At 43.3% G+C, this 13,551-nt stretch overlaps 1 pseudogene; it reads left to right on the top strand.

Moving 5' to 3' along the window:
* The window catches only part of LOC141239979 (dynein axonemal heavy chain 12-like), a 59,055-nt pseudogene extending 45,919 nt beyond the window's left edge, over positions 1-13,136 (top strand).
* Positions 13,137-13,551: the final 415 nt, after the last annotated feature.

A 13,551-nucleotide genomic window follows, 5' to 3' on the forward strand; every position in this document is an offset into this window, starting at 1 on the left:
TCACAAGGATTCCGGGTTATGGGGCTCCGCACTGCCTGGACTCCAGCCTCCCGCATCTTCTATTTTCTATCCAAATAGGTTCTCATTTTTTTTTCAATATGAACTATTGGCACAATAGTCAATGAATGTGACCTTTTTTCAGTCTCTATAACTATATAATGGAATCTTACTTATGGGCTATCTACTTTGTTTTAGGTTTTAAGCGCCACTTCTCTGACCGGACTTCTGGAAAAACTTCAGGACAGCAATGTGCTTCTGGATAAAATCATGAAAGGGCTGAATGCCTATCTGGAGAAGAAGAGGCTTTTTTCCCACGGTATAGTCCTTTCACTTGTTGCAATGATTCTATATACTACTTAAAGAAATTTTTTTTTCTTATTTAAACGCATTGAAATCATTTTTGTAATTGGATTTCATTAATAATTTTGCACTGTTTGCCTTCTATTGGCTCTGTGTTGCGCTGGCTATTGGACTTATTTGTAATCTGTCTTTTTTCAGCTCCTCTTAGCCGATTTATGACCACAGATCACATCAAAGCTGAATGTGCAGGAAACAAAAAGCCTAACGGTGCAACATTTTTAATGAAACTGAATTGTCGCAAATACTCGCAAATAAATGGGTATTCCCATCTCCAAGATCCTATCCCAATATGTAGTAGGCGTAGTAATAATAATAATATTAGCAAATACCTCCAGTTAGAAATGTAGTATAGTTCTTCTGATTCGCTATGTCGCTTTCCCCATGTGCAGGGCATTGCAGTAGCTTCGGTATCCATGGTTACGACCACTCATATAGTGACAGTTATTTGCTAGTGGTCGTAACCTAAGCTACTGCAATGCACTGCACATGGGGTAAGCGACAAAGCAAATCAGAAGAACTGTACTACACTTCTAATTGGAGCTATTTGCTAATATTATTATTATTATGCCTATTACATATTGGGGTAGAATCCTGGAGATGGGAATACCCATTTCAGTTAAGAAAAAAAAGTTCCCAAAGCTGGATAGCCCCTTTAAGCTAGCCATACGCATGAGATATGAGATACCCGTGGTCTGAATGGTTATTTGGCTATTTCTCCTGACTCCCACATATTCTGCTGAACAGTCATGTGTTTTTAATGGGGAGAGAGGAGAAAGTCGGTACTGGACACCTCCGGCAGCGGGTTATCTCCCCTGAGAACCAAAAGACCGGGTATTGAAATCCCATCTGCCCGATCCTTCTGGCCCTGACATCCTCTATCGGGGGAGAGTCAGGAGACCCCCATACACATCAGTGGGTAGGCCGGTCCTGCTGCAATCGTCAGGTTTAAACTATTTTAATCCAATGTGTATGGGGACTGAATCTTTACTTTAAAGCTTTGCTTTTCTATTTTCTCACATAGACACTAATACAAATGGCGCCTGACCCAATACTTTAATGACATTTTTATCATATTGTGCATTTTCGCTTTAGCTTTTTCTTCCTGTCCAACGATGAAATGCTAGAAATTCTCTCTGAGACTAAAGATCCTCTGCGGGTCCAACCACATCTAAAGAAGGGCTTTGAAGGCATCGCAAAGCTGGAGTTCCTTCCTAACCTGGACATCAAAGCCATGTACAGCACCGAGGGGGAACGCGTAGAGCTCATCCAGACCATCTCCACCTCCGAGGCTCGGGGGGCCGTGGAGAAGTGGCTCATCCAAGGGGAAGATGTCATGTTAAGGAGCGTGCATGATGTTATTGCTCGGTCACGAATGGTACGGATCTACCTACAGACCAAAAGCATTAATTGGAACTAATCTAGTACTTTTATATTTGTATAAGATTATTTGGCAGCAGTGAATGATTTGTGGATGATGTATCTCTTGCTATAGAGCCAGGTAGCAGATCTTCTACCTGCAATCGGTAGAAATGAATTTGCTGGATAATACTAGTAAGGTTGTCCCTCTCTTAAATGCTTCTGTCAACGTAATTTAACTTTGTTTTTTAAAAGGCATACCCTGAGACTGCAAGAAAAGACTGGGTGAGGGAATGGCCGGGACAGGTCGTGCTCTGTGTGTCTCAGATGTTCTGGACAAGTGAAGTGCATGAAGCTATCGGCAGTGGCCCAGAGGTACGGCATAAGCTCCTTTACTGATCAAGGTGGCTTCACTATAAAGTCATGGCTGGAAGTGTTGGCACCCTTGAAGTATTTTTCCATAAAATTATTGCAATTGCATGTGTATTTTTTGTTATACACATGTTTATTTCCTTTGTGTGTATTGGAACAACACAAAAAAACAGAGAAAAAAGGCAAATTGGATATAATTTCACACAAAACCCCAAAAATGGGCCAGACAAAATTGTTGGCATCTTTCCAAAATTGTGGGTAAACAATTTTGTTTCAAGCATGTGATGCTCGTTCAAACTCACCTGTGGCAAGTAAAAGGTGTGGGCAATATGAAAATCACACCTGAAACCCGATACAAAGGGGAAAAGTTGACTCAATCTTTGCATTGTTACGTGCCACACTAAGTAGGGAGAACAGAAAGAGGAAAAGAGAACTGTCTGAGGACTTGAGAACCAAAATTGTTGACCAATATCTTCTTTTTGTGTTCCAATACACACAAATTAAATGAACATGTGAACAACAAAACATGTGTAATTGTAATAATTTTCTGGGAGAAATACATATATATACATTCATAGACAGACTTCATGTGTTCTCCTGCTAATAGATTGTCATATCCAGGGACGCAGCTTATAGGAGTTTCCAGGGGCGGATATACCATTGGTGCAACAGAGGTAAGGGGACCCACATTCACATCAAAAGATGCAAGTAGCTTCTTTCACAGTATGTTATTAGACTGCAAAGAGCCCATGTACTGTTCTTGCCCAGGGGTCTTCTCCTGGGGGTTGCAGTTGTTCAGCGGCTCAATATCTTGAAGGTACCCAAAAGGCTCCATAGTATTTGATAGTTGGGATTTTGCATTGATTCATGCATCTTGTCTAGAGATGAGCAACTAAATTTGCAGGACCTTGGTCTAAGAGAGCAGGTTAGTAGTCTGCGGCTGTTGGATGGGAGCCTTGCTAACCGCCTCTTACATGCCGGCATCCCTGGCTCCTCTTTTGATTAGCCGGCCAGGCGTGATGTCATTTGTGCCTCACACCACAACTATGACATCGACATCAAAAGAGGAGCCGGAGATGCCGGTTCATGGAGCTCCGGTCCTGCGGCCGTGGAATACTGACCCGACTGTTGGACCAGAGTCCTGCAAATCCATTCGCTCATCTTTACTCGCGTCATATCTACCAATAAGGGAAGACATTGTATGGGATTTCCCATAATACCAGCATAAAATGAATCCATCTGCATTGAGTTTTCCATGCTGTTTGTGGCAGGGTTTTATAGAGGTACATCTGGGTATTTGGAGCTCTGGGTTCAATCCAGATCTCCAACTTCTATAAAGATATGTTGTAAAATTGTTGTGTACATTAAAAAGTGCCTGCATATTGTGGAGTTCTCAATCTAGTCTGCAGCTTATAATCTGTATAGATTTCAGCCCCCTTGCAATATGTATGTTCTATGAATGTTTCTGCAGATGATTTCACCGTTACATCCTTCTTGTAGGGCCTGAAAAACTCCTATGATAATCTGCAGCTCCAGCTAAATGATATTGTGGAGCTTGTGCGAGGAGGCAAATTGTCCCAGCAGACTCGCACCACATTGGGGGCTCTCGTCACCATAGAGGGGCACGCTCGTGACGTGGTCATGGAAATGATCCAAACAGGTTTGTGCAAACATCATGGCTGGCACCAAACTTTCCAATACCATGTTCTATTTATTATACACTACATGGAGAAAGGTATTGTGCCCCCTCCACATTACACCTACAGGGGCTTTTATGGCCTCCTATTCTAAATCCATATACAGGATGTTAATATGGAGTCCGTCCCTCTACAGATATCACAGCTCAATATGCAGAGCACCTTCATACATTTCACCCCATTCCTATGTTCTTTCCATATCTATGTTATATTCCCCCCTCTTTTCTTTGAGTTTTCATAGGACACAATTGATCTTGTCACAGTAAAGCAATCTTGGGGTGTACTTACAATGACGTCTATGGGGCAGTAGTCATTTCTGCATATTGAGATGGTGGTCCCTATATAGGAATGTTTTGGCATCTGTAGGTGTCGGCATCCCCTGTATATGACTCATTGCCACAATTGATATTCTTTATAGTCAGTGTTTTGGATGGCCTAGGTGCGGTGTGTAATATTTTCTATCAATGGTGTGTGTGCCCTCCTCTGTGCAGTGTCCTTCCATAACCATGGATGTACTAATAAAGGGTTTTTATTCCAATTCCTTTAATGACCTTTTGTTCGGTTTCTTTGTAGGTATTATGTCATTCTCTGAATGGTCAGCCATTCTAAGCCTGAGCAGACATATGGCAATGTAATTGATGTGTGACTGACATTGTTCTTCCCTATGTTGCGGTGACATATTTATGCTGCCATTGTGCAGTATTTGTTCTTATTAATCATCCTAAAGGTGTTTAGTGGGGTTGAGGTTGAGAACGTGTGTGAAACAGTTCTGCTCTTCTATTCCCTTAGGGTTGGAAGCTACAATTGTTTAAAATGTCTTGTGCTGACGCATTAAGATATCTTTTCACTGGAGCTAAGGGGCCTAGACCAACCCCTAAAAACAAGGCCATACCCCCACTAGCAAACTGTACAGCGGGCACAATGCAGTTAATAGGGTAACGTTCTCCTGGCATTCACCAAATCCAGACTCGTCCATCAGATGCCAGATAGAGAAGTGTGATCCGTCACTGCACAGAACAGGTCTCCTCCAGAGTCCTGTGGTGGCGGCTTCACACCACTCCATCCGACGCTCGGCATCGTGCTTGGTGATGTAAGGCTGCATGCAGCTGCTCGGCCATAAAGCTCCTGGCGGGGGCGCAGTGTTTGTGGTGATGTTGTTACCAATGGAGTCAGGAGAGCGTTCTGCCCTCTGCTCCTCAGCACTCAGTGACCCTGCTCTGTAATGTTCCGGGGTCTCCTGAGTTGCTGCAGTTCCTTCTACTCCTTAATAATATCACTCACATGTGATGGGGGAAGATTTAGGAGGGAAGAAATTTAATATCCAGACTTGTTACCCTGGTGGCTCCTATTACAGGACCGCGCTGGTATCAGAGAGCTCTGCACCACCAGCCGTTCTGTCATATGTTAGTAACAGCACACAGCATGGGAGGGCGGATGTTATACACCGGGGGGCGTGGGGATTGATGTTATACACGGGTGGGGGCGAGAGTCTTAATGTTATACAAGGCCGAGGGGCCAGATGTTATACCCTAGGGGTACGAGGGGCTAGATGTTATACATGTCCGAGGGCTGGATGTTATACAGTGGGGTTGAGGGGATGTATTTTATACACTGGCGGGGGGGCGAGGGGCGGATGTTATACACCGGGGGAGGCGAGAGGCCGGATTTTATAAACTGGGGGCTGAGAGTCCGGATGTTATACACCGTGGGCAATGGAACTAAATGAAAAAAGCAGAATTCGGTGACTAGGAGTTTTGTCCTATAATGTATGTGCATTTGCCTTCCCTTTAGAAACTCTCCCTCGTGATTCTGCAGTGTCTTAGAGGTTGACTATCTTTTCCTACATTGCTCAGGAGTTTCTCATGAAACAGACTTCCAGTGGCTTGCCCAACTCCGCTATTACTGGGAGAATGAGAATGCGAGAGTGCGAATCATCAACTGCAATGTGAAGTCCGCCTATGAGTACCTGGGCAGCTCCCCACGCCTGGTCATCACTCCACTCACTGACAGATGCTAGCGGACTCTGCTATGATGTGATGGGTTATGCTCAGAAATCTTTTTGACTTTTGCATGATGCATGAAACTTATTAGAAAGTTTATTGATATTTCATACCAGTTCTTCCATGTTTCATTGGTAGATCGGTGCTTTTTATCTAAATCTTGGTGGAGCTCCAGAAGGTCCGGCCGGCACAGGAAAAACTGAGACCACCAAAGTTTTGGCCAAGGCGCTGGCCGTGCAGTGTGTGGTCTTTAACTGCTCTGATGGTTTGGACTACATAGCAATGTCAAAGGTACATACAATGTTAAGCTGCTCCATTGCAGATAATAAACTGACTCCAACCGATATTCTGCTGACATCTTTTGATTATATAGTACAGACCAAAAGTTTGGACACACCTTCTCATTTAAATTTTTTTCTGTATTTTCATGACTATGAAAATTGTACATTCGCACTGAAGGCATCAAACTATGAATTAACACATGTGGAATTATATACTTAACAAAAAAGTGTGAAACAACAGAAAATATGTCTTATATTCTTGGTTCTTAAAAGTCGCAGGTTAACAGCAGCTCAGATTAGAGACCAGGTCAATGCCACACAGAGTTCTAGCAGCAGACACATCTCTACAACAACTGTTAAGAGGAGACTTTGTGCAGCAGGCCTTCATGGTAAAATAGCTGCTAGGAAACCACTGCTAAGGACAGGCAACAAGCAGAAGAGATTTGTTTGGGCTAAAGAACACAAGGAATGGACATTAGACCAGTGGAAATCTGTGCTTTGGTCTGATGAGTCCAAATTTGAGATCTTTGGTTCCAACCACCGTGTCTTTGTGCGACGCAGAAAAGGTGAACGGATGGACTCTACATGCCTGGTTCCCACCGTGAAGCATGGAGGAGGAGGTGTGATGGTGTGGGGGTGCTTTGCTGGTGACACTGTTGGGGATTTATTCAAAATTGAAGGCATACTGAACCAGCATGGCTACCACAGCATCTTGCAGCGGCATGCTATTCCATCCGGTTTGCGTTTAGTTGGACCATCATTTATTTTTCAAAAGGACAATGACCCCAAACACACCTCCAGGCTGTGTAAGGGCTATTTGACCAAGAGGGAGTGTGATGGGGTGCTACGCCAGATGACCTGGCCTCCACAGTCAACAGACCTGAACCAAATCGAGATAGTTTGGGGTGAGCTGGACCGCAGAGTGAAGGCAAAAGGGCCAACAAGTGCTAAGCATCTCTGGGAACTCCTTCAAGATTGTTGGAAGACCATTTCCGGTGACTACCTCTTGAAGCTCATCAAGAGAATGCCAAGAGTGTGCAAAGCAGTCATCAAAGCAAAAGGTGGCTACTTTGAAGAACCTAGAATATAAGACATATTTTCAGTTGTTTCACACTTTTTTGTTAAGTATATAATTCCACATGTGTTAATTCATAGTTTGATGGCTTCAGTGTGAATGTACAATTTTCATAGTCATGAAAATACAGAAAATCTTTAAATGAGGTGTGTCCAAACTTTTGGTCTGTACTGTATATACTTTTTTTTTGTTTTTCCAAGGGCTGGCCTCATCGGGAGCATGGGCGTGTTTTGATGAGTTTAACCGTATTGAGCTGGAGGTGTTGTCCGTGGTGGCCCAACAGATTCTCCGCATCCAGAGAGCCATCCAGATGAAGATGGACATGTTCATCTTCGAAGGAACAGAACTGAAGCTTAACCCAAATTGCTTCGTAGCCATTACCATGAATCCTGGCTACGTGGGACGTTCTGAGCTGGTAAAGAGTCCCAGTGCCTTGCATCGGGCCCTTCCACAACATTTCTATAGGATTAAGCTCAGGACTATGACTCGGCCATTCCAAAACTTTGTTTATTCAACCATTCTTTTGTAGAACGACTTGTGTCTTTGGGCCATTGTCTTGCTGCATGACCCACGTTTTCTTGAGATTCAGTACATGAACTGATATCCTGATATTTTCCTTTAGCATTTGCTGATAGATTTTAGAATTCATTGTTCCATCAATGATGGCAGCCGTCCTTGGCCAAGTGCAGCAAAACAGGCCCAAAGCATGTTACGATTACCATCTTTGTGTTTCATAGATGATAGGAGGTTCTTATGCTGTAATGCAGTATTTTCTTTCTGCAAACATATAGCTTCTCACTTAAAATCTCTATCTTGGCCTCATCCTTCCACAAAGCATTATTCCAGTTACCTATTGATGTGCCCAGGTGAGTTTTAGCAGTGGCATTTTAAATCGCATTGCCTTTCTCCTTGCAATCCTGCCATGCTCGCCATTGTTGTTCATTGTCCTTCTGATGGTGGACTCATGAACAATTACATTAGCTAATGTGAGGAGAGGCCTTTAGTTGCTTAGAGGTTACCTTGAGTTCCTTTGTGACCTCACAGACTGATGTAGCTTGAAGTCAAATTTATGCAGTAATATAGAAATTTTTGAGGGGTTCACAAACTTTCAAGTAAATACTAGGTTTACAAAAGAAACATAAGATTTCATAAAAGGGATTATTCTCCCCGAAATCTATATGAGATTGTACATTTCCTATGTATAATCACAACACCTGATGCCCTCATTTCTGCAAGCTCCTTAATATTGATGTCCCATTCTCCTATTTTCCAAAATGGACACAGTAGAGGTGTGGAGAGAGATTTGGAAAGTGTTAAAGGAGTATTCCCATCTCCAAGATTCTATCCCAATATGTAATAGGTGTAATAATAATATTAATAGCAAATACCTCCAATTGGAAATATAGTATAGTTCTTCTGATTAGCTATGTCGCTTAACCCATGTGCAGGGCATAGCAGTAGTTTAGGTATCCATGGTTACAACCACTAGCAAGTAACTAACTGTTACTATGAGTGGTCGTAACCATGGATACCTAAGCTACTGCAATGTCCTGGACATGGGGTAAGAAACATAGCTAATCAGAATAACTATACTACATTTCTAATTGGAGATATTTGCAAACATTATTATTATTATACCTATTACATATTGGGACAGGATCTTGGACATGGGAATACCCCTTTAACTACACTTTGACTGATTTCTTCTGATGTGGAATAGACACATCACTTTTAGGTCTGGGGTGGAGGATAGTGTAAATGGATATAATGGGTTCCCCGGCTCTATGCCTAGTTTACAGTAATTTAGTTTCATTTGTTGACTGACCCATCTGGTTTGCGCATTTCAGGTTCTTTTCCGGACTGTAGCAATGATGGTCCCCAACAATGCTCTGATTGCGGAGATCTGCCTTTATTCTTACGGTTTTCTGCACGCTAAACCTCTCTCGGTGAAGATGGTAATGACTTACCGGCTGTGCTCGGAGCCGCTCTCGTCCCAGTTCCATTATGATTATGGGATGCGTGCAGTAAAGGCTGTGCTGATCGCTGCTGGCAATCTGAAGCTGAAATTCCCTCATGAAAATGAAGAGATTCTTGTAAGTTCTGAACTGTTGGTCGCTTTACATCTCGTATAGGATAGCATTACCATCTTACCGAGAAGCATTTGGATCACAAAAATTAAAGATGTATGATTTTATAGTAGCAGACAGAGACTTGCAAATAATTTCTGCACATTACTGTTCCTGGCTTGTTAGATCTCATCTGTGCAAAAATGTCAAAACTATAGTTGTTAAACACGTAGCTTGTTCATCTTATGGGACAGTTTTGATTTTTAACTTAATCGCATGTATTTTAGGCTAAAAATCATTTTAACAATTGGGTTTTATTAAAAACGTTGCATCGCTTGGCTTTCACCGGCTTTTTGATTCCCTGCACATTCAATTTTGATAAGGTCTGTGGTCATAAATAAACTGAGAGGAGCTCAGAAAAAGACAGATAAAACATTTACAAACTCCCCGTCAGCCAGCAAAAACGAGTTCACTGACAGTATCTCACTTAACTCATTCTGCAGCCGGCAATTAACAGTGCAACACAGAGGCCACATGTATTCCCTATGGAAAAACAATTCTGCAGCATATTTTAGTGCAACTCAGCAGCGTTCCATTCCTCTTTTATCATTCCTGGAAATGTAGGAATTAATTGAAATCTGTCAATAACGAGTCCCCTACACAGTCTGACAATGTCACCACTGTTTGGGCACAGTCAGATTGTATAGGGTTGTCCCCTATATAGATTATATATACATTATATATCATTTACACATACATTTCCAGGAGGTATAACAGAGGGACGATACAATGTAGAGTTTTAGGAAAAGAGGTTTCATACTTATTTTTTGGAGAATACTATTCTTTACTAATACAGACATACCACAAGAACTGACGGCTCCTTTGTAATGGGGTTCCTCACTTTTAATATTGCTTCATGTCATATTGTATATGAATTATTTTATCATTTAATCCTTTTTCATTCTATTTAGCTCTTGCCGTCAATTAAGGATGTAAACGAACCCAAATCTTTGTCTCCTGATATTCCTCTGTTCAATGGGATTACCAGCGACCTGTTCCCTGGCATTCAACTTCCGAAAGCCGACTATAAGGTATTAAAATATAATAGTGTCTTAAAGGGGTTTTCCAAGACTTAAAGAGGACTTGTCCCTCGCCATAAATATGTAAATGCCGCTGTTCTCCTGACTCCGGCATTGTTTTTCTTTTCTTCCTGCTCCTCTCCGTTCCTGACATCTGTCACTCTCCTCTAGCCCTTTAAGCCAACTGGGCAAGGCCTTCCTGAAGACTCCCACAGAGAGGACTTGATGACCACACCCACTTGGCTATTAAAAATTATGAACTAGATTTCTATAAAGAGGCTATATCTCAGGAATGGAGAGGCGCAGGAGCAAAAGAAAAACAACACTGGATTCAGGAGAACACCGGCATGTACACCAGGTAATAAAATCGCATATTAATGGCAAGTGATAGCTCCTATATAGCTGGCCAGCTATCATTTAGATGACCGTTATCTTTCCCGGCTCCCCCATATTCAGGAATGCTCGCTCCTGTTTTCTCTATGACAGAGTCACTGCCAGAATCTTATGGCAGCTGCTAATTTCAGGGTCAGAAAGTAAGGATCGGGTGATTAAATTCCAACCGCCCGATTTTTATGTCCCCCAACATAATCTGTCATGAGGCCCCCATACACAGTAGATGGTAGACCAATCCCATTGAAATCTCCCGATCCTGATCCACTGCTTTGGAATTGGGTTACATGACCTTGTCACTCATCGTCCGGTCCCATTAGTGCAACCTGGGCAGCAGCACAGTGGCACCAGAGGTAAGGGGGCTCACTTATACCTCCAATGCAAGATGATCTGATGTAGAAAACAAATGGTTAAAACATGTTAGTGATTTATCGCTAGTTTAGTTGTAGGTTATGGAGACATTTTTTTTTTAGATGAATGAATCGATTTGCAGGAGCCTGATTCAATGGCCAGGTGTCATGGGTGCGTCAGATGTGACAGACAGTCGTGCTGCAGTTGGTTGCAGGAGATCCCTTCGTTTGGCATTACAGACATCTTCTTAGCAGTCTCACTGTAGGAACCAGCGGCTACCTCCCTCCTGCTCTAATTGACAATCAGGCCTGGGTGTTTAAATACTTCCTGGTTGCTACACAGAGGTGCCAGTGATATTCACATGTCCCCTTGTGAAGGCTTGGAGCAAGTGCAGTTCTTACTTCCTCTCTGGTGCTAAGAGGATGTGTGTGCCATCTCTCTGAAGTCGACTCAAGCTAAGCTACTTCCCCTGTGTCTGTCTCCCCTTGCTGTCTTTAGTTGTCAGTGGGGATCGACTAGTGCTCACCCCCCCTTCCCTATCCAGGGCCAAGCGCTAAGGAAATACAGGGATAGGTTCCTGTGCGGCAATTGGTGAGGAACCAATATAGAGTGGGTAGGGGAGACAGGGTGATTGCAGATCAGCCTAGGAGGTCTCCATTTCCCCCTTTCCCTAGTGTCTGGGCTCCCTTCCCCTCATCCCTTTGTGTTGCACTTTGTCTTTCCTACACTGTGCGTGACATCAGGTCAGTGGTGGGCACTGAATGAGACCCCTGAGAGCCATCTTATTTCTTCCTGCACCCCGGCTCTTCTTCAGATTAGCCGGCCTGGCATGACGTTATGGTTGCAGCATGATGTACACCAGGCCATATAATCAGAAGAGGAGTCGGGGATGCCGGCAACTAAGAGGCGGCTCTCAGGGGTCCCGTCCAGCGGCCACAGAATACTGATCTGGGTCCTGAAAATGTATTCTCCCACCTCTAATTGGATCCACTGTAAACAGACTGATGAAATATTTTACCTTCCTTTTGCTCAGGATTTACTCGAATGCGCACAGGAGAGCTGTGCTGGACACAACATCCAGCCCGAGAAGGTCTTCCTGGAGAACATGATCCAGACGTATGAGATGATGATTGTCAGACACGGGTAAGCTGGAACTACAGAAGTCCATGGGACGGGGGATTTATTCTTCGCTGTTTCCATTTTATACAATGGACCATGCTGCATTTTGTTTATCCCGTACAGTTTTATGTTGGTTGGAGAGCCGTTCTCTGGAAAAACGAAGGTCCTCCACGTCCTCGCTGATACGCTGTCTCTTATGAATGAGCGAGGGTGCGAAGAAGAAAAAGTGATTTACCGGACAGTGAACCCTAAAGCCATCACCATGGGGCAGCTGTTCGGGCAGTTTGATCCAGTGTCACATGAGGTTCGTCTATGATTGGAATTATTGTTTATAATACTAATATCTTTGCTGAAAATGGGAAAATCTCCCCTTTTATGGCTTATAGACATGGTAGAAGGGGTTCCTTCAGAGACATAGACCCCAGCCATACATTGCCGGACAATCATTTTATTATGACTTACTCCCTGTTTGCACAAAAATTGGAAACTGTTTTATTTTCCCCATCAGACATGGAAACAACAAATTGTATTATTTATGGCAGAAATTAGCATAAGTTTGCATACTTCCAGATACATTCTGACTAGACTGTGTCTGGCCTCACTCAATACACTTGCTTTGAGTGAGGTCACGCACTTTTAGTTGGCATGTGACCGCATATATGCAAATCACTTACTTGGGGTCTCTCCCGGTGCCGGCACGTTCACATCAATAGGGGCCACGTGTAGTCAATACATGTGTATCATCAATATCATAATCCAAGGCGTTCCCTTTAATAATCCTTTCAATTGTTGGATTGTATTGGATTTTATGGGAAGAGCAATTTTATTGATGCCTCTCTTCATTTGCAGTGGACCGATGGGATAGTCGCTAATACTTTCCGGGAGTTTGCGTTATCTGAGACTCCGGAAAGAAAATGGGTTATCTTTGATGGACCTATTGATACGCTAGGGATAGAAAGTATGAACACAGTCCTAGATGATAACAAAAAGGTAACTCTCTATTTTACTTTGTGTAACTTTTTTTTTAAAATTTAACCACTTCCTGACCGCCCACTGTAGATAAAAGTCCGCGCAGCCTGGGCTCTGTGCAGCGCGGACGCTTAAAAACGGTGGGTTGTCCCGCAGCACTCAGGACCCCGAGGGTCCTGCAAGCGCTGCAGGTGCGGTGCAGAGCGATAGCTCTGACAGGGAACATCATCGGGACCTGATTGGATCAGGTCCCAGTGATGTTAACCCTTTGCTGTCTTCTATATGCCACGATCTATAGTGATCGCGGCATATAGAAAACAGCAGGAGGAGAGGGGGTCGTCTACTTACCTCTCCGACGACCCCTGATACCTTCCAGGACCTGGCGTTGCTATGGCAGCTGGAGGTCACATGACCGCCTCCAGATCTGCCATATATG

The sequence above is a fragment of the Phyllobates terribilis genome, unplaced genomic scaffold, assembly GCF_046119375.1.
Source record: "Phyllobates terribilis strain yellow unplaced genomic scaffold, ASM4611937v1 Scaffold_780__1_contigs__length_684500, whole genome shotgun sequence".
NCBI classification, from domain to species: Eukaryota; Metazoa; Chordata; class Amphibia; order Anura; family Dendrobatidae; genus Phyllobates; species Phyllobates terribilis.